The sequence below is a fragment of the Balaenoptera physalus genome, assembly GCF_965194825.1.
Source record: "Balaenoptera physalus genome assembly, chromosome: 11".
NCBI lineage: Eukaryota > Metazoa > Chordata > Mammalia > Artiodactyla > Balaenopteridae > Balaenoptera > Balaenoptera physalus.
This window is the reverse complement of record NC_138896.1, coordinates 98,457,586-98,479,774: the sequence shown is the minus strand read 5'-3', so window position 1 is coordinate 98,479,774 and position 22,189 is coordinate 98,457,586. Positions and strand designations below refer to the sequence as shown.

General features: G+C 41.4%; 1 long non-coding RNA gene across 1 annotated transcript in view; it reads left to right on the top strand.

The window, feature by feature from the left end:
- The window catches only part of LOC309637551, an 864,945-nt gene that overhangs the window by 443,092 nt on the left and 399,664 nt on the right, over positions 1-22,189 (top strand). Inside the window, exon 7 of the long non-coding RNA XR_014250634.1 lies at positions 14,615-20,534. This is a non-coding gene — a long non-coding RNA (uncharacterized lncRNA). The remainder of the gene's footprint in view (positions 1-14,614; positions 20,535-22,189) is intronic.

Sequence of the window (22,189 nt, the reverse complement as noted above, 5' to 3'; positions counted from 1 at the left end):
TCACACTGGCCTACAGAGAAATGATGCCTGAATTTCCTAACATTTGGTAAGAAAATGGGATCATAAGTGAACGTTTTTATTAAATAGAACTGGGAAGTGAAGTGTCCCAAGAATGGAAAGTCTTGAGTTGAGAGCACCTGAAGGCACTGAGCTGAGGCTTCAGGGGATCAGGCCTGCTGGATGCCAAGTAAATCAACCCAGGACACCCAGCATCTGTACGCAGCTTGGTCCTTTGGAACTGATGAAGTAGGTATTCCTCCTGGGCCCTTTCAGCACAGTACCTTTTGGTCAAATATTTCTGCCTCTCAGAAGCCTATGAAGGACTCATGTTTTTTTCTCAACAGGCAACCTCATTGTTTTCTTCTATGGGTAAATGTCCTGTTGTGATTTTTAATGGTTGCTTCCACTGAGGAGGTGAAACGTTCCTTGCTTTTTCTTTTTAGCCATCTTCTTTCCTGTTTCTCCCTGCATACTCCGGAATACAAGTAAACTATGGATTAAAGAATTCTAAGGTTCTGTGGAAGTGTCACTTGGAGGTTCCCTAGGATGGATGAAAGGGGCCAGGCAAAACCAGGGAAGGAAAACACAGGTGGGCCTACTCATGCACAAACTCTCCACGACCCAGCTCTTCAGCTTCATCTCTCCCATTTCTCTCTTTATATGTATGTTCTGTGGTCCCAACACACCAAGTTTTTCTCACATGCGCTCATGTTTCGGACTTGTCCCCAAATCTTGACCCCATCACTGGCTTGCTAGCTCTCCTTTCTTTCCTTCAGTAAACCTTCCCTGGCTCCCTCTCAGCTGGTTTGGCGCTGCCATAATATTCTGTGCAGAAATCTCCTTGCATTTCCCCCAGTTTTTTAGAATGACCTGTTGAAACATGTCTCTCATTCCGGACACTGAGCTCCTTCAGTGTAGAAACTGTGTGTGATTCATGTTTTCATCCCTAGTGCTTAGAATTGCCTGGAATATAGTTGATGATAAGGAAATCATTCATTCTGAATGAATGAATGAATGAATGAACTACTTCTTTTCCTGCTATGTCTTTCCAATAGCTTGGGTCCCTTCTGGAATGTAATCATTTATACATATCTTTATTGAGTATGTGTTAAACTCTGGGATTAGTGAAGGCATCAGACACTGATGCTTTCTTTCCCCCTCTATTATATCCATAAACTCTCTTCATGAAACAGGTGAAATACCTCCTCTAAGGTCCACTTAAACATTACTTACAATAAATGGTTAGGTGGATTGTAGGGCTTAGACTGGTAACGTTCTACCATTACTGATTAGTTCCCAATTGAGTGCACTGAGAAGGCATCTACATTTCGCTGTAGAGTACACAGCATTGATTTCCAAACTTGCCTGCTGGAGACCTAGGAGTCTTTGGAGGGCTCAGGGGTAGGCCCAGAGAACAAGGAGGAAAGACCCAGACTGGGAGGTTTAGTCCCCCTCCATCTAGTACTCCATTTTCAGTTTCATTTTTTTTACAATCATTTTCCCATAAAACTTCCTTTGAAGAATGAATTTGCTAACTAAAAAAATTTGCACGCCATTGGTATTGTTTGTGAGAAGTGAGGTCAAAGAAAGAAAATCGTGTGCCTATATTCTTTTTATTTTTTATTACTGTGGTAAAAAACACATAACAAAAAAATTTACCATCTTTACCATTTTTAAGTGCACAGTACAGTGGTGTTTATTATATGTATGTTGTTGTGTAAAGATTTCTAGAACTTTTTCATCTTGCAAAGCTATATTCTTTTAAATACAGTAACATTGGAATAGTATAACATTTTGCTATTAATTGCTCATTTCATCCTGTTTTTAAATCAATTTCCCTCCCTTTGGCCAATTTACCCTGCTAGCATTATAAAAGATACTTGTTTCCCCTCTCCTATTTTTTGCATAAAGAGGACACATTAGCATACTAAGCTATGGACCCTTTGTTCTTAAGTACCATGTCTTGGCTTTATTTATGTAATGAAAGCTTCTAAGGACTGGAATGTAATATTGATCATCTAGTTCAACCCCCTCTTATTTGACAGATGAGAAAATAGGTTCAAAGAAGCTAAGTAACTTGCTCACAATCACAGAACTAGATAATAGCAGCACTTGGACTAGTTTTCTTATCACCTGACCAATGTCATCTACCTACTTAATTAGCTTCATTTCAAAATCAAATGTTAGTGGATTATCTGCAGTCTTTTACCCTGAATCCCTTGCTATGTGCACACCCCAGTTCTTTTTGCAAGGATTGTTAGTGGGGAGGAAGGAGAGTATTAATGATGGGATGTGTCTATTGCTACCAGCTATATGCCAGATACTAACTAGGGGCTTTACTTAGGCCTTCTAACTTTTTTATAACTTTTGAAAATTTATTTTTAAAACTTATTTTAAAGATTATAGTAAAATACACATAGCATAAAAATTACCATCTTAACCATTTTTTTAGTGTACCACTCAATGGCATTAAGTATATTCACATTTTTGTGTAGTCATCACCACCATCCATCTCCAGAACTCTTTTCATCTTGAAAAACTGAAACTCTGTTCCTATTAAATAATAACTCCCCAACCCCTTCTCCTCCAGCCCCTGGCAACCACCATTCTACTTCCTATCTTTATGAATTTGATTATTCATATAGAATAATATAAGTGGAATCATACAGTGTTTGTCTTTTTGTGACTGGCTTATCTCACTTAACACAACCTCCTCAAGTCTTATCCATGCTGTAGTATGTGTCAGAATGTCCTTCTTTTTAAAGGCTGAATAATATTCCATTATACATACATACCACATTTTGTTTACCCTTTATCCATCAATGGTTAGGCTGTCTTACTTTTGAAGGAACATTATTATCCTCATTTCGTGGATGACGAAACCAAGAATGAAAAATGTTCAGTAACTTCCCCTTGGTCCCAGAGCCATAAACAGTAGCATTACAAGCTAAGCCCAGATATATTTGAATCTAAAAGTCATGCTCTTTTCAGGGTTGTGAGGTCATCTCCCAATATCTGCAATATATTTTACCTGTATCAGCATTGTTAAGGGGATGGAAGTCCTTGATTTTACATTTTAGAGCCTTTATTTCTCATATGTTAGCGATAATCTAGAAGATTTACTAACCTTTTTAAAATTGATTAGGGTTTTAACCTTTCAGGTTTATTTACTTGCTGGGAGTAAGGTATTTATTCAAAGTGATTTTATTATAGTATGAATAGATGGCAATATTCAAATAAAAAGTAGATTTTTTCAAACACACAGTTCTTTGGTAAAATACAAGATGTAAAAATCAACTCATACTGTTATGAAAAATCATTATGCCCTTAAGAGTTGGAGGAAAATATTATCAGCATGGGCTTCTCCTCTGTAAAGCAAAGCAAAACAAACTGAGCTTTAATGATCTATATCCCCACTTTCACGATAATAATAGCTAGCATTTCCTGCCTTCCTGCTATATGCCAGGCATTATGCTAAACACTTTACGTACATTATCTTATTTCATCCTCTCAGCAGCCCTGTGAGGTCAGTACTCCTTGTATCCTCATTCTGTAAAGGGGAAGTTTGGTAACTGTTATGGGTTGAAATATGTCCCCTTCCACCTCCACCAAAGATATGTTAAGGTCCTAACTATTAGTGTCTCAAAATGTGACCTTATTTGGAAATAGGGTCTTTGCAGAGGTAATCAAGTTAAAATGAGGTCATTAGGGTGGGCCCTAATCCAATATGACTAGCGTCCTTATAAAAAGGGGAAATTTGGACACAGATATCAACAAACACAGAAAGAAGATGCCCACATGACTGGAGTGATGCATCTATAGACCACAGAATCCCAAGGATTACCAGCGAACAGTAGCATCTAGGAGAGGGCAGAAAGGATTCTCACCTAGAGCGGCAGGGGGATCATGGCCCTGAAGTCACCTGGATTTCAGACTTCTAGCCTCTAGGACTGCAGACACTAAATTTCTATTTAAGCCACCCAGTTTTGGTATTTTGTTACAGCAGCTCTGGAAACGAATACAGTAACTTTTCTAGGTCAAACCAACAGCAAGTGATGGAGCTGGTATTTGGACATAGGGCCTACTAAGAGCTTAATAAATATTATCTGCTATTACTAGTTATAACATTAGCAATAATATTTAATGTTATTATTAATACTAAAACTTGGGGCTGTTGTTGTTTCCCTTCTCCTAAGACTATACTGTTATCCATCCACTATGCTACAATTGGGGCTTGCTTGTCATAGATTCAAAAACCCATCAATCTCACTCAAAACTGAATATGAAATCAGTTATCTATACGCGAGCAGCTGGCCAAGTTCAGACACCAGTTCGTCCCCACTTAAAGGAAATGTGCCCTTAACAGTCTATGTGAGACACGTGTGAAACTCTGTGAGAGAAAATTCATGAAAAGATCACTAACTATAGGCCTTGTACATAATACCCACCCAAACCTGAAGCCCTACATCCTGAGCAAGTGAAGACAACAGATTGTTAACGTCCTGTGTTTTGATGAGGATTTATCTGGAGAGGATTATTATAGCTCTCAACTCTGCACTAATGTCTAGCATCTGAACGTGCATCCACGGAAACACAATTCAACTTCTTAATTTTCCAGCCCTGCAGATAATTGGTTCCATAGAGACACAAAGACTCACGCTCTCAATATATGCGTCAGAGATACTGCTTACCAGTAATCACAGGATCAGCTTCCTTTGAAGTTCAAAAATGTGTGCGTGGAGGGGGTTTGGGGTAGGCAGAGAATCATTTCTGGGTTCTTTATCATAATTAAGGTGGATTATGATTTTTTTTTTAGGGTGAAACAAATTTAGCAGAGTCAGACCCAAATTTTTCACCCTCTCTCTGCTCTGTATCGCAGCTGAAGTCTCATGTGGTTTGCCATGCTAAAGAGTACACTGCAATTTAGTGGAAAACAAAGCATGCAGTTTCTCTAGTTTCATAAATCATCCTCATCCTCATCTTTGGGGGAATTATGAATAGCTAAGTGGGGGCAGAGCTGGTTTTGTGGATAAAGTCATAGGCTGGACGTTTGGAGATATGGTTTCTAATTTAGGTTCTGCTTCTGGCTTGCTTTGACCCTCTGGGAAGTCACATTGTTCCCATGACTTTGGTTGGGTTACTTGTGAATTCCAGAAAAACATAGTCCAGAGTTGCAGCACAGAGTTGCTCGGAGGCTTATTCTGATTGATTGGAAATATGGTGGTCTTCAAAATTGAAGGTCACTGTTATGGAACCCTGCCTCTATGTAGAATTTGTTTGCATGACACAGTGGATTAAATTCTTAGAAAAGTTGGAGAGGAGTATCATGGCTAATATCAGGCAATGATTTTTACCTCCTTTCTCACCTAGGCTTTTATCAGAGCTTTGAATTCAAAATAATCCCAGAAATCTTCATCACATTCCAGTTATGCTAAGTGATGCTGGCTGTCTCCAAGGGTGAAAGAGTCAGGGCCAAGCACTTATAAGCAACCAGCCACAATCAGTTCAGACATGGGCTGTGCCTTTTAAAGTTGTGAGAGCCATTCCTTTAGCCTGACCTAAACTCCAGCTGTTTTCCCCTATAGTTCAGCTGCTATGAATTTTAGATTATTTTGTTTTGCTCCCCCTTGTTATTTTGTTTTGCTCCCTCTTGTTTTGGCATTTGATAATAGTTCCATTGCTCTGTTACCTTGGAATTCCACCTCTAACATTTGTTCCTTCCTTGAGAAATTTAGATCCAAAAAAGCAGATCTCACAGTAGCTGTGAACAGTAGCTCTAGATGGCAGATCTATAATATAAACAAGGTTTCCAGTCTGTGGCCCGTCTTGGTCTCAGCGCTAGGGAAATTCAGAGAAGGCAGAGCAAAGGATTGATTTACTTGTTCCTGTTAGAGAACAGCTAAAACAACTGCCTTCTAAATCATGCACACTATTTCCAGATTAATCTTAAAGCCTCGGTTATACCCCCTTCCCACCTCCAAAAACCTTCAATGACTTCCCAGTTATATCAGGTAGCTTTCACTGCAAGCCTTTCCAAAAGTTAGTGGACTCAAACAATAAATATTTATTACCTGTAGCAATTCGGTGGGTTGTTTTTCTGGTCTGGGTTGGCTCTGTTGGGCTGGAATGTCTAGGATGGGCTCATTCATAAATCTGGAGGTGAGTAGGCTGGTGGGTCTAGGAGTCTTATCTGGCACAGCTTGTACGAAGTGCACCTGTCTCTCATCCTCCAGTAGGTTAGCTTTGGCCTCTTCACATGTGATCTCAGGGTTCCTAAGAGCAGTAAGAGAGGGCAAACCCCAATGCCCCAGTGCTTCTTAAGACTTTGCTTGCACCACACTTGCTAATGTCCAACTGGTCAAGCCCAGAATCAAAACAGGGATATAGGAAGCTGTGATTGTTGCAGGGGATCACTGCTACAACACCATTTAATAAGGTCCACGCCCCTTATCACGGTATTAATTCATTCTGAATGCAATCTAGCATCCCAACACTATGCCACACTGTACACCACTAGCACTTAGGCTCCAGCCAAACTGAACTTGCTGTTTCTAGTAGCTGCCACACTTTCTGGTCCCCATGTCATTATTCTTGCACTTGTCTCTATTAGAATGCCTTTCCTCCACTTGCCACACAGCCAAATTCATCACAGAATAAAGTTTTTAAGCCCCTACACTGTGTAAGCAGTCTGCTAGGCTGGAGATGCAACCTTGCAGAAGCTCAGAGCTACCTATCCTGTATAGTTTTCTATAGTTTTCTGTAACAAAGTACCATAGACTGGGTGGCATAAACAACAGAAGTATTTTTTCTCACAGTTTTGGAAGCTAGAAGTCTGAGATCAAACTGCCAGCAGGATTGGTTCCTTCTGAAGTCCATGAGGGAAGAATCTGTTCCGGGCCTCTCTCCTTGGCTTGTAGATGGCTGTCTTTTCCCTGTGTCTTCACGTGGTCTTATCTTCTGTAACTGTCTGTGTTTTAATTTCCTCTTCTTCTAAGGACTTCAGTCATAATAGATTAGAGCCCATTCTTACAGCCTCATTTTAAGTTAATCACCTCTTTAAAGACCCTGTCAGTAAATACAGTCACACTCTGAGGTACTAGGCATTAGGACTTCACCATGTGAATTTCTTGGGGGATACAATTCAGCCCATAACATATCCTTAAACACCCCCACTCAATTCCTATGTCTTCTTTAAAACCTTGATAATAACTCCTGGATAAAAATAAATGTTATCTCCTTTTACCCTCCCTTGCTAATTTAATTGCCTCTTTTATGATTCTGATCAGTTACTGTCTTGTGTTATAGTTAGCAATATCTGTGTCTCTTTCTCCTATTCATTAATTCAGTATGTATCGGGCACCACCCATGTGTCAGGCATTGTACCAAAAGCCAGGTAATAGAGGTGTAGCAGACACTGCCAGTGCCCTGCCCACTTCCCTGCTGGCATCCACTGTTGCAGTACGTGCTGATGGTGTCTTATGCAAGCTCCACAACTCTCTGCCCCAGGGTTTTCTACCCGGCGCCCAGAGCAGGTGGCAGTGCCAGGGAGTTAATGCCCCTGGGAGCAGCCCTCACTCAGTGGTGCCGGGAGTTAGTGGATAAACAGCCCAGTTTCCTCATCTCCTCAGCCCTTACCTTCTTCCAAAGGTGGTTGGTGGATAAGCACCCCTGATTCCCACCCCCACATGGGACATGGAAGCATGATTTTCCAGAGGTTTCTAATAGGATGGAGCTTCAGCTGCCCATGGAAGGTGCTGGCTACATAACACATGCCCTCACTATTGGCTCCATCCTCCATTCTTGCCTTATTTTCCTACTTCCCTACCCATGCTTCACGGGATCAGCTTTAAATGGACTACTTGCTCTCAAATACCTGTCTAGGGGATGACTTTTAGGACAACTCAGCCTAAGTCGAGTGGTGAGCAGAGAGGTTGTGGTTTCTCTTCTTACATAACTGATTTACTCACAGGGATGCAGACAAGAGAATAGGGAATCCCATTACAGTATGCTAATAGTTAACATTTATTGTGTAGTCTCAAAAGCAATTCTAATACAAATAAGAAATATTATTATTCTCATTTTACATATAAGGAAACCAAGGCTTAGAGAGGTTGAGAAGTGGCCCAGGGGCAACAGAAACTGAGAGGTACTAGGGATTTAAACCCAGATTTGTAAGATTTCAGAGACAGATCTCTGCCATTTAGTTACCTGCCTCTCATTTAGTTGTTTCTTCTCCATTTGCAGATGGTTTCAGAAGGGTTTGATTTATTAAAAACAAACAAACAAACAAACAAACATGAAACCTAACAGGGATTGAGGTCATGGGCCATAAACATCGCCCAGGTGTCTAATTAATGGCTACAATCCGTCACGTGGAAACCTGGCATGGAGTAGTGAGTCACAGGGGCCCAGACCTGCCCCAGGCCCTGAGACGTGTTATCTCTCCAAGCCAGCTGGTTACTTACGGCAAATCCACTCCCTGTAAATGCCAGCAAGACCTGGGAACACGTGGATTTCTTCTTATAGCAGAGCTGATGGACCTGGCATCTTGGGTAACAGCAGCTGCTGGGTTTGTCAGCTTCCAAGTGGTAAAGACCTCCTCTGGGCCCAGCCTCCCTCATGACTGCTGTAGTATCAGGATGGGGGCAGGGCTCTTTGGCCTTGACTTACCAGGTCACTGATGACAGCATTTCATCCTGGGCAGCTAATTGCTCCATTCTCCAAGAGACCCTTTTGTCTGTTCCGGGTCACCGGGGCACCCTTTCCCACGGGAAGTCAGAGAGGCTGCTCCTTACTTAGAGCTGGCCTGTTGGGGAGAGCGGCCCCAGGTGCCTGGGGAGAGCCAGGGAAGCAGGCTCAGGGCTAACGGGCCACAGGGCTCTTCCATTTAGCAGGGATATCACAGCCAGGATACAGCACCTAGAAGGCCAGCACCCTGTTTCATTTTTCCTCTCCTGTTTCTCGGATTAAAAACGAGCAAACAATAACAAAAGCACAAAACAACGACAACCGTAACTATAGTTGCTTATTCTATTCTGTTTTACCAATTGTTGTAATAGAAAACCTAAATCTGAACTTCTGTTCTACCAGTGCCTGGCCGTGTGACTTGGGGCAAGTGGCCTCCCCTCTCCCAGCCTCTGCTTCTCCTGCAGTCAAGCAGGGTAAGTACTTTATCTAAGGCCACATGGCTAATGTGGCATGGCTGGAATTCTATCCTGTGCCTCTGTTGGTATCAAAACACAATGCTTCCTCTTAGAAAGGTGTTGGCACATGACATAGTAAAGGCTCAAAAGGTGCAGCTCTAGGACACTGCACTGACACCAAGGCAAAATTGTGAAGGAGATAACAGTATGTGCTGACTGTTCTCAGTGTTACCCTTTTCTGTCTTCCTAAATTTCAGGCACCCAGAATTCTTGACATCTCTGTCTGTCACCACATTTCCCTTGCTTCTTAGAAAGAGTCTGGAATTTGGATTTTTCTGAAATCCTTAGACTTGGGTTCCAGCTCTGCCACTTACTGGCTGCATGATGGTGGACACGTTAATTCTACATTTTTATGTCTCAATTTCTCATTTTTAAAAAGGAAGGGGCTGGTCTGAATAATCTGTTAATTTAGTTTAAAATGATAGGTTTGGAGGCAGATGGTCGGGTTAAGGATCTCCAGGTGTGTGAACTTGGACAAGCCCTCACCTTCCCCAATTCTGAAGTTCCTCATTTTTAAAATGGGAATAAGGAAAGCCCCTACCTCACAGGTAGTGGTGCAAAAGAGTCAGTGCAAAGGAAGCATTTCTTAGGATAGTACCTGGCACATACTATTAGTAGTAGCAGCAGTAGCAGTCATATTCCTAATGTAAAACTCTCTGGTCTAGGATCAAGTTGGTCATTTCCATCTTAGCCTGAATTTCAATCACGGTGTTTCCTTTCTCTGGAGGCAGTTGCTTTATAAAGACATGGTTAGCTGTTAAAGGGATTTCAGTCAAAAGGGAGTATTTGAGGGGCTTTCCAAGCTCCTTGGAAAGCGTGCCACTTGGGCAGCTGCATACTCTGACAATCTATGCAACGTGTTCAATGGGGAACAACCAGGTAGGTGGGCCAGGAGGTCGGATTTTTTTCTTCAGAGGCTCTCCCCGGAATGGTAGAGCAAGTCTTCAGGTTGAGTGCACGTGGGTCTTAGGGGAGGAAGGTGGAAGAGTGTGGCTGAAGATGCCAACCCAGCCCTGGTCTGACATATCCTTGTTAGAATTGAAAGAGGCTTCCTTCCACCTCTGCTCTCTCTGGGCTCTGCCGGCTGGCATTCTTATTCAAATCAGACCCCAATCAGAGGGGAGTACACATCAGTCAGTCAGACAGGCTTGCGAGCGTGGGCTTTAATTACCCTGTGCCTTCTCATAGTTCACACCCAAAGGAAATCACTGCAGCAGAGGATCTGGACTTTATTCTCAAAGGAAGCATTCAGTGAATAGAAAGTGCAGAGCCTGTGAAATGTGATGGAAATTGGCATGTAAAAAGAGATGGAGACAGGCCATAGAAACTTCGTCAGGAAACTTCTCAGGACTCCTGAGACCTTTTCCCAGGAGTCTCTTATTAAGTATTTTTGCTTGTGATATGTAAGCTTCCACAGCAGAAGTCCTTCTAATCATAGAAGCATAGCTTCATGTGGTTCAAAAGGACCTTAATGGGCATGTGTTCTAATCATAGATGCATAGCTTCATGTGGTTCAAAAGGACCTTAATGGGCATGTGTTCTAATCATAGAAGCATAGCTTCATGTGGTTCAAAAGGACCTTAATGGGCATGTGTTCTAATCATCCATCTGACATCTGAATCCCCGCTACGCCGTTTCTGCAAACAGTTCTGCTAATCTCTGCTGCAGTGTCTCCAACAGTGGAATACCTATCTGGTCCAGTCCATTTTTGTTCAGGTATCTTAGAAAGTTCTTCCAGAGTGAAGTGTTCTTCCAGAAGCTTCCAACTTTTGCTTCTAGAACCTCTTTGGGACACTCAGCACATATAATCTCAATGTTTCCCAAAATTTTGTTATTCGTGCATCACCTTTACAATTGTTCTATATCTGTGCTCTATCTGTAATACTATCAACTGGATATTTTCCTTTTAGTGGATTTTTAAAACTTAAATGCTTTAATTTTGTCCTAAACAAAATATCTGTGAAACTATGGGTTTAAAGGGGAAGTATTGTTTTTTACATTATGTATAAAAATAAATATACATACTAGGTAAAACCATCTGTGTACCATCAAGGGTGGCACACCGTGTGTCTGCTGTCTAAATAACAATGTTTCATCATATTTAAGTAAATGAAATAAGTTTGGGGGATGTTTATTGAGTAGTTATTATATGCCGGATACACAGCAGGTGCTTCATATATGTTATCTCAATGAATAGTTTAATGCTCACAGTAACCCTCTGAACTCAGTGTTATTTTTATACTTGTTTTACAGATAAAAAAGTAGAAGCTCAGAGAGGGGAAATACTGACCTCAAGTTATGCAATTAATGAATGAAGAGGTTAGGACTTGAATTCATGTCTTCTGGTTTCAAATGCCAAGCTTTGTCCACTGGTCCACAGAATGACCAGGAGTTCTATTTGCCCCAGAAAAAAGGTACTTCCAGTGGCTTGGTGCCTTTGCTTTATTTTTTCAGCCAGGGTGGAAGAAGATATCCTTGTCTCCAAACAGCTCACTGCTGATGAGAACAGTTGTTCATTCTTCAGTGAGTGCTCTTATGGGCTCTAAATAGACAGCTAAGTTGACAGACATAAGTGTGGCAGGTGTATCCTAGCCATAATTCCTTTCTTTGGAGAAATGTCTTGGTCTGTAATCAAGCCCAAGGCACACTAGACACAAATAACAGATAATATAAAAGTGGGGTGGAGTGGAGGAAGGGACAAGAATAGTTTCTCCCCAGCGTCTCCAATCTAATCCTTTCAGCCCTTCATGTGCTACTTTGAACGTGTGCTGTGTACCATGTGGTGGGCTGGGAAGGTGGGAATGTAAGAAAAGTTAAGGACAAGTTACAAGAAAGCTGTTGGAGCTATTTGCTCACACAGGAATGAGGAATAACTCTGAAAACCAGCAAGATCCTCAGGCTAGGGGAATGATGTCCTCCACCCTTTCCTTCCTTTAGTTCCAGGAGCTTAAGGTGCTCATGTGCAGGTTCCCTAAGCAGCTCTATACTGATATTTTATAATATCTTAAAAAGAATTCCATGAATAAGGGTCTCATGAGCGAATACAGTTGGGAAATTGTTCTTACTATGTTCTCTTCTTGTTGATTCTAAATGTATGTTACCCATTAAAGGCTCTGAGAAAAGATACCTGATAACTTTAACTCAGGGCAACTCAAGCTTATTTGATCACTGTCAGCAAAAGTTGAAAGGCTTTGAAATGGCCACAGGATTTCTGGGTGTCCTTTCAGTTGAATATGAGGCATTAACTACCTTAGCCTTTTGGATTATTTGATTTTATAGGGTCTTTGTCTTTTACTTTCTTTGACCAAACTATTTTATAGATCTGTAAATTGTAGACAACTAATAGTAATGCAAATGATTCTTGTTCTTGAAGTGCAAATGCATTTTTTTTTCTGGTGGAGTTGCATAGATGCATATGCTAGCAATTTTATTTCTGCATTACTGATTGCCTATATATGTGTCTGTTCTTTGAATTCTCCTTTGAACTCATTTTTTTACATCTTACTTGTTCCCTCATTATTTATTATAAATTTTATATTAATTTATCATAAATAAATTTTTTGACCCACTTTAGTTTTATATTTGTAGGAGAAGCATGATTTTTCTCTTTTCTAAAAATTACCCTTTTACACTCAGAACCTCATTTGGTTCCAAGTCTGTTATGAATTTGATCTCTTCATATACCTGTGCATCTAGCCCCTGTGGCCTGCCGATTCTGGCCCCTGGCTTCTCTTTCTCTTCCAGGTCAGCAACTTTAGTCTAAATCTTGCAGTAACCTACTACTTTCTGGTCTCGAACTCCCTCTTCTGCAATGCCTATGGGCCAAGTAGCTTAGGGAAGCACAGCATCTAACATGCTTTCTCTAATGGTCCTTCCCAGAACACACTTTTTAAAAAACATTTTCCTGTCTTCACTTCTGGCATGATTTTCTACTCTCTGAGCTGCCACCCCCCAATCTTCACTTAACCAAATCCTTCTTATCTTCTCAGGCCCAACCTCTTCCTCCATGCAGCCATTCTTGGTTATTCCAGCCTGAATTACTTTCCTCCTGCCCTGAAGTGCCTTAACATTTTTTATCACTCTTATGGCCTTCTTCACATACTTCCTGATGGCGTTTATGAACATTTAAAAAATCTCAACAAATTCCAGAAGACGGCATAATTCTTTACACTTCTTGGTGGAAGAATCATGTGGTTGGTCTTGGTGCGTGGATTTGTTCTCTTAGACTCAGTCAAATTGTGAAGAGTAACATTTTGTGTGTACGTGTACGTGTGTGTGTGTGTGTGTGTGTGTGTCCATGTGCATAAGTGATTTTTTGTGAGAAGGACCCAGAGTATGGGAGGAAGCCAGGCAAAAGTGAGATCTCACGCAGCATCTTTCAGAGGCTACGTTCAGCCTGACCACGTTGGGAACTCTGGGGCATAAACTGTGCCTTGGAGCGGTCCTCACCAGGCAGTACCTGTGACTTGGATGAGGGCTGCCCACTCACTCCCTGGGCATTTGTGAGGAAAGCGTGGCGCAAACAGCCTGAGGGGAGTTCTCCAAGGATAAGCTATGGGTGCTGCTTTTTAGAATCAAAATTATACAGGAAAAGGGTGCACAAATCTGTTAAACAGGGATCACATGGGATCTAGGTGCACCACCAACATTGTCTATGACCTTGCTTCATAAGAAATTTTTAAAAACTGTGATACCATACACATAACATAAAATTGACCATCTTAACCATTTATAAATGTACAGTTCGGTGGCCTCAAGTACAGTCACATTGTTGTGCATCACCACCACCCATCCACAGAGCTCTTTTCATCTTGCAAAACTGAAGCTCTGTACCTATGCAACAATAGCTCTCCATTCTTCCCTTTCCCTAGCTCTTGGCAACCACGTTTCTACTTTCTCTCTCTATGAATTTGGACTATTTTAGGTACTGAATAAAAGTGGAATCATACAGTATCTTTCCTTTTGGGGAACTGTAAAGTTTATCAACAAGTGCCAATAATCCTTTAAGAAATAGTGCCCTGAAATGTTTACGTCACAGAAATGGCCTCCTCAGCCCTCTCTTATTCTTACAGGGTACTAGAGACCCCTCTCACTCTTGCCGGTAATTTCAAATAATAGATCAAGAATAGGTCCATGAGGACTTTGATTTACCTGGAGCTGTATGACCCATACTGCTGGTGATGAAATCAAGTCACTGTGGTACTTCTTAAAATACAGATTCCAAGGTTCCTCCTCAGACCTATGACTCAGAATCTCCCACAATGGAATATATGTTCTGTTTATGAAAATTCTTTTCCATGTGAACTTTGTGTAGCCAGAAAAGCATTTTCAGAATCACCAATCTCGAGCAACAGTTTTCAATCTTGTTTTTAAGCCACTGAATCCTTTCTTGAAATGACATTTCTCACCAGACACCGTTTTCCAAGAGAAGAGTAGAGCTGTTCAATCTGATGGAGGAAAGAGGGGCTCAGGATTTGGTCACAGCTCACCTCCCTCTGCCCTGCCAGCTATTCCATCTCAGGGCCACAAGGCTTCCTGGAAAAAGCTTGAAAATTAATGATCTAAAAAATTGTGTTGAAAGCTTCTTTTCTCTACTCATGTGTGATACATGAAAAGTGGGCCCTCCCCAACCAGAATATATCCACATCAAGTCCCTGGAACCGGTGAATGTTATCTTATTTGGAAAAAAGTGTCTTTGCAGGTGTGATTAAGTTAAGGATTTTGAGATGAGGACATTACAATAGATTCCTCCTGTTGGCCCTGAATGCTGTCACAAGTGTCCTTACAAGAGGGAGGAGAGGGAGATTTTAGACAGAAGAGGAGAAGAAACAGTCACATAGAGGATAAGGCAATGTAAAGACAGAGGCAGAGATTGGAGTGATGTTATCACAAACCCCGGAAAGCTGGGGCACACACCAAGAGCTGGAAGAGGCAAGGAATTGATCCTTGTCTAAAGCCCCCAGAGAGACCGTTGTCCTGTTAGATTTTGGACTTGTAGCCTTCAGAATTGTGAAAGAATTAATTTCTGTTATTTAAGTTAGTGGTAACTTGTTACAGCAGCCACAGGGAACTAATCCGCCGTGCAATTAAAAACCAGTTTTCAAAGGTGTAAAAAGATTTCTGTAGCTACTCTACGAAAACAATTGTTGATTATTGTTGTTCCTTCCATGGGCAGTAGATGGGCCCAGCAGCAACATCTTGGATAAGCACCTGGATACAATCAGAAAGCTTCCTGTCTCTTTCCTCCTTAGGGGAAATAATAAATCTCTGTCATGTCAGTTAGTTCGATTTTTCAAGTGTCCCTCTATTTACTTAGGCGTTGGAGAAACTCTTGTGGGTTAAAAGATTCAAACAGTTTCAGAGTACAAGCCCTTTTCCCAGTCAAGTTTTCCCCTGCGAAGAGTATATTTTGTTTCTGTGCTACTAATCCATTTACATAAGTTCTGTCTAGGGGAGAGGGAAATGTAAATGTCTTGGAAAAAAAGGACTCTGTCTGCAATAAGAGATAATGCACCTTTTTATTTTGTGGAAATTAAGCTCTTACTGAGTCCACATATTATAAATATTTAAGCCATTAAGTGGCATTTTATGCAAATCAATAAATGAGAAGGAAACACCACTTGCAGAAAAATAAATTCACTTTTATGGGTGTAGCATGGCCACTTCTTGACTGTTGTTATTATACAGAATAATCAGTAGGATGGCGGTGTGCTGTAAGTCTCAAAAAACAAACTCCATCAAGTATTTTAAGCCCTAATAATTCCTTGTGTTTGTGTAGTACTTTGCAGTTCGCAAAATGCTTTTATATTCAATCTCTCTCACATCAACTTTGCAAGTAGGTAAAACAGGGATTACCAGTTGGTATGGGTTGAATTATGTCTCCCCTGCCCCTTCTCCAGCCTCACCCAATTCACATACTGAAGCCCTAAGCCACAGTACCTCAGAAGGTGACCTTATTTAGAAATAGTCACTGCAGAGGTAATTAATTAAGATGAGGTCATATTGGAGTAGGATGGGTCCCTAATCCAATATGACTGGTGTCTTTATAAAAAGGGAAAATTTTAACACAAACACACATAGAGGGAAGAGACACAGGGAGAAGATGGTCATCTACAAGCTAAGGAACACCTGAGGCCATCAGAAACTAGAGAGACAACTGGAACAGATCTTTCCCTTATGACCCTCAGAAAAAACCAATCCTGCTGATACCTTAATCTCGGACTTCTAGCCTCTAGAACCGTAAGACAAGACATTTGCATTTTTAAGCCACCCAAGTTGTGGCACTTTGTGAGGAGCCCTAGCGAAGTAGTACATCAGTGGAGTTTAGGAAGTGACTTCATATCAAGAGACTATTGCCGAGATCCTATAAGAATGGATCCAGGACTAAAACCTGGATTTTTCTGATTCCTAGTGCCGTGGTGTGAACATTTCAGATTCTACTGATTATAGGTGCCAGGCCTGCGTAAGAGGACGTGAACCATTCCTGCAGCTGATGAGTATCCAGAGCAGGAGTGAAGTAGAACATCATCCTCTTCTCCAGGTGAGATGAGAGAGGTGGAGGAACCTGGAGAGGCAGCATAGGCTCGGACCCAGCGGAGAACTCTGAATCCCAGCAAGCAGCTGGGTTGCGGGGTTTGCAGGCATGTGCTAAGAGTAACACACAGCAAGTGGTTCAGGGGTCAGAAAGCTGTCGTTAATGACTGAAGAAGTCAAAGAACTGGTGAGTTGAAGTCAAGCCCACCCTTCCAGCTGCCCAGGAATTCACCGAGGATAGTGCAGGCGAGCCATGCCGTCAAGGTGCAGGGATCTCTGTAGACCGAGGCAGCTTAGGTGATTCTCCCTGGAAACTGTTCCTTGGGACTAGAGGGAACACGTTTCCAGAAGTGCGGGTTCCACCAAGGATTGTATGACTCTTTCCCACTTAGTTCTTGTGTTCATATGGAGACATGATACGGAAGTAGTGGGTTTCAAGGAGGGTTGTATGCCACCCGACATCGTCTGCTGGGGCTCTGATTGGAGCCAGGTGTGGGCTCATAATTGAAGATGACTGCACGATTCCCAGCTACCTTGTGAGGAAGAAGTGCAGATACAGCCCACTGTTGCTTCCTGAAAGTCAGTTGTGTGAGTAAAGAGGACAAAATGACCAGTGTGATGGGAAGCATGTGAGGTAGGTTCTTTTGGTAGTAGAGACACTCAGGCTACCTTAAGGATCCAGAGGTGTATCATATTGATTCATGGATGGAGAGAGGAGACAGGAATATTGGCCATGCACTGGATCCTCTCAGAGGTCTGGATGTGGTTTGAACACTGGAGGAATCCAGCACCTCTCTGCTGTCACGCTGCCCATCAGCAGAGCAGATTCCTTGTTTCCTACACCTAACCTCTGCTCCTCCTTCTCTCTGCTTCTGTGATTCCTGCCGGTAGAGGCTTCAGGAAACAGAAAATCCAATATATGGCAAAGATAGGACCAGTGAAAGTTCTGAGGCAGGATAAAGAGCATCTCCCCATGGAATGGTATTGAGGGGTACACAGCCAGACAGTTGATTCTGAACGGTAGCCAGAAGATTTTGCACCAAGAATTTGAGGAAACAAAAGTGGACAAGCTATGGCAGCTTCAGATTCAGTTCACGTTTGCTAAGAACTTAACATAGTCTACACACTGTGCTTGATGCTTTTACCTATATTATTTCATTGTAAAGCTGAAAGTAGAATTCCTCTTAAGGAGGGGATTGTTTCTGTTTAGGGAAATGCTTGGATTGGTAGCTTTTCTGGATGTATGTGAAGAAGTCTTCCCTGCATCTCATTTGTTTATGGGCAAAAGCAGGATATGGAAAGATCTTAAAGCTGTTTGTGATGAAGCTGGAGAATGTCTAATTTCCAAAGATGGCCCAAGAAGGAGGGGTTATAGAATCATATACTTTATTCTTCACAGTGACTGTATGAGAGAGATACCATTGTTATCCTCATATAAAATAGAAGACAGTGCACAGTAAGGTTTAGTGACCTCCCCAAGGCCACACAGCTAACTAGTGACAGAGGTGAGTTTGAATGCATTCTATTTGATGGCAAAACTTGCACTTTTAACCATTAGGCTATACCCTTAGAAACATTTGCCCTTTAGTAAGTACCTAATGCAATAAGATAAAATAAATCTTTAATATCTCCAGTTAAATTTCCACTTGGCTTAAAGAATCCAACTCCCTTTTGTATTTGTAAGTGGTTAGTGTGGTTTGTAGCAATATGACCAGCACAGTGAGCTAGCAGACGGTCATCGTGAGGGAGGCTAGAGCATCATCTCTGCCTCCTTCGAGAGTGGATGTAACAGCGACAACAACAAAAATAGCATCTCAGCAGAGCTGCTTTCAGACAGGCTTATGTTTATGGCTTAGACTTGACATTGTAATATCTTATGACTGAGAGAGAGAGAGGCTGAAACTTACGCTGTTCTTGAGATAATGCAGTAACCTAGAATGCTTAAGTGATTTGCAGGAAAACTACAAACAAAAAGTAGGAAATAGATTCTGTTTAGAAAGCTTAAGCAAATACATCTTAAATTTGGACTGGATAGCCCATTGCTCATGTGGACTTGTTAGCTAATTTTAAGCTTCTTGACAGATTTACATTCCTCAGGCCGGTGGTGGGGACGGATTGAGTGTCAAATTCCATTTGTGGAGGAGACCGTGTGCTGGGCTCAGAAACTCGCAAAAATAGCTTTTAATTTGCTTCCCCTGTAAGCGGATTATATAGAGTGTGATTTTCATGTTTTTGGGATCTTACCTCTATTCCAGCCACTATTACAAGAGCTGTCAGAGGAAGGGAACTGCTCGTGTTCTGCAAAGCCGAATAACCATGTTTCCTTTGAATTTTACAGCAGCACTTTCTCTAGATTTACTTTTCTTTAAATCCTGAAAAACCTAGAGATATTACACACCTACCTGACTCTGAAAGCAGAGGATTCCTGTGGGTGTTTATTTCTATCATAATCACAAGATGAACTGATAGTGCCTGAGCTGGGATAGAGGAAACAAATAGACCGTTTCCAAATGCTTTTGCAATGAATGTAGCTGAACTGTCTTTAAAAAACAAAACTAGTCAAAATATGTGTGATTATTCTGAAAAATAAGTCATCTTTATAAGTGAAGCAGTCTGGAAATGTAAGCTGTAGAAAGCAGAGTGTGTGTGTGTGTGTGCGCGTGCGCGCACGCGTGTGTGTGTGTGTGTGCGTGTGGTTGTTTTTAGGTGTCTGTCTTCAAAGCCTTCAATCATCTGACAGCGCTTGCTTAAATTCTTCAGAGGATTTTTGACTGTAGTGTATATCAAATGAAGGAGGAGGAGGGTAAGTCTAGCCAACCATTGTACAGTTCAGGATGCAGTCTGTACACTGTGCCCAGGCTTCTTATGATGAAAAACATTAATTTCCCTTAGTTCCTAGAAGGGTTTTGGAACATAGGTGTTTATTCCTAGCCCTGTGGGAATGCATTTTTATTTATTTATTGTATTCATAAAAACCACTTGGTCCCATTTAGCCTCAGGATACCCTAATATCATTTAAAAATATCCAGAATTAATAACCATTTAAAAATCCCTTAGAAACCTAAGTTTTTCACTGTCTTTGTATCCTTCAAAAGGAAACATAGCCAGGAAGGCATGATGGAAAGGAAGAAAGAGAAAATGAAGAACAGATCAAACTTAAATGGCCAGTGCAGTAGCTTGAATGCCAAGTCTCTCTTCCCTTACTTCAGAAGTGACCTGTGTTGTGAGGCAATGTTTTTGAAACACAGTGGCTGGTCATTAAATATTTGACTTTCTTTGGAAATGTTGGAAGAAGAAACTTACAAATTTAGCAATAATGACCATAACATTAACTATTATTTATATATAGTACTTTAGAGGTTTACAAGGCAAATATCATACAGTTACACCCTAGTGCCTGTGGGATTTGTTAGATAAGACGTGACCAGAGATTGGGGTGGGATGAAAAGACAGGGAGAGGAGAAGTGTGGTCCTTCACTTATGATAACTGCTTGTTTATTCTTTGGTTTCAATCATGGTTCTTTTACTATTGGTTGTTAACTTATAAAGTTAAGAATTTGGGAAATGAATAAAAGCTGTGAACCCATTCCTTAGAAAAGTAAATACACAAGTAACCAAAACTCTATCTTTACTTTCAGGAGGTTAATGGATGCCTTGTAGGCCAGTTGTGGACCTGCCTTAGAGAATTTGGCCTCTTAGTACAAGCCTGACAAGGCAGAGCAGACAGCTAAGAAATCGTGGGCAGGGATCTTGCACTCGTATCTACCACTGTATGCCTAATGCACAGCACTTTGGAAGGTATGTAGTAGGTGTTTAATAGATACATATTTAATGAATGAGGAAAATTAGACTTGGAATTTCTATAATGTGCCTTTCAACCAAGCATCTCAAAATATTAACTTGGTCGTCTCTTGACTATTCAAGCTTATTTTTGGTTTGAGAATTATCAGTAGGAAATATTAATTTGGGGTCAGGTTTTTTTTTTTTTTTCTTCTGCTGTGCTCTCTTATTTCTAACCAAATGAGTACTTCTGGAAAACACTTGATTCTAACATCTATAAGAAGCTGTGTGAATTTGAGTGAATATTGTCTTTGCTAAAGTTGAGATTCAAATTTAATACCTTGTCTCCCAATCGCACTGGGATGTTAGAGGAAGAAAGTGACATGATATATGTATGAATTTTCTTTAAAAAGGACCAAGTATTTTCCAAAGCATTTAACTTAGGTTGATGTGGTTCCAGGGATAAGGGTCCCTTCTGTTGACCATAGTGAGAGAGATGTACCATATGCTATTAGGTACTTAGTGACCGAGGTTTAGCCTGCCACAAAAGGGATGTTTTAGGGCAATATTTTGTAATGGGATTTTCTCAGAGGGAACAATAAAAATATTAACAAATTGGAAGGGCTACTCTGCCTGATATTCTGCCTGATATTGAACACCCCCCCACCCCCATACACACACTTCCTTCTCTTCTTATATCTTTATCCCCCACTATGTCATCACCATCATCCCAAACAGATTAGTCCAGATTTCCTCACCAGGAAAGTGATGTTGACCACTGTCTTGCCCAAGATACTCTAAAGACTTTTTGCATCATCCGTGTTGCTGATTTGGAAGTTTAAGCTTCTCCCTGCCTTCAAGGATGCCATGTAAATAATTACAACTGTTGTTCTTAAAGTCACAACATGCTCCTGTAGATCACCACACCCATGAACACTCCCCTTCTCTCTTCCTTGTTCTGTCATGTGATTAAAGACCTTTGTCCCATTGTTAAGTCAGATTTGGGTTTAAATCCAAGTTCTTCTATTTACCAGCTGTATGTTCATAAGTTTTTAATCTCCTGATCCTCAGTGCTTTTGTTTGTGAGAGGGGGCAAATATAAGAGGACACTGTATAGGGTTACTGTATGAAAATGTATCTACAGCCCTTAGTGTTGTAACTGATCATAAGAAAGAGCTTTATAGCTGTTAGTTGCCGCTGCTCTCGTCATTGATGTGGTGATGTTTGTTTGTTGAAGAAGCTGTCCTGAGAGAGCTAGTCTGGCTCTGCGTTGAGAGCGAGCCCTGTGGCCTAATGCAAGGGGGTTTCCTCTTGGGGACTCTTGCTGGGGCTGCAATCAAGCGGGAGGGAGGCTTCGCCGTCTGCCAGTGCTCACAGTCTGATACTCAGGATGATTCAGGGCTTTCTTTCTCCCTGGGTCAGGATGGACACAAGCTTCATTGCGGGGCTGAATATCTCAATATTCAAGGAGCTGTTGAAATAAACTGTTTCTTACAGTAGAACTTACAAAGAGCTCCAGAGCTCTCTGCCTAACCTCTGATAGCAGATCCCAGAACTGCAGCCCTACAACACGCCGCCTTTTGGTCCATACCGATTCTGCTGGCCCCAGGGTCTCTCTTTGCTGAGAGCCTAGTGCTTCTCTATTAGACAAATGGATGCATCAGAAACTCTTA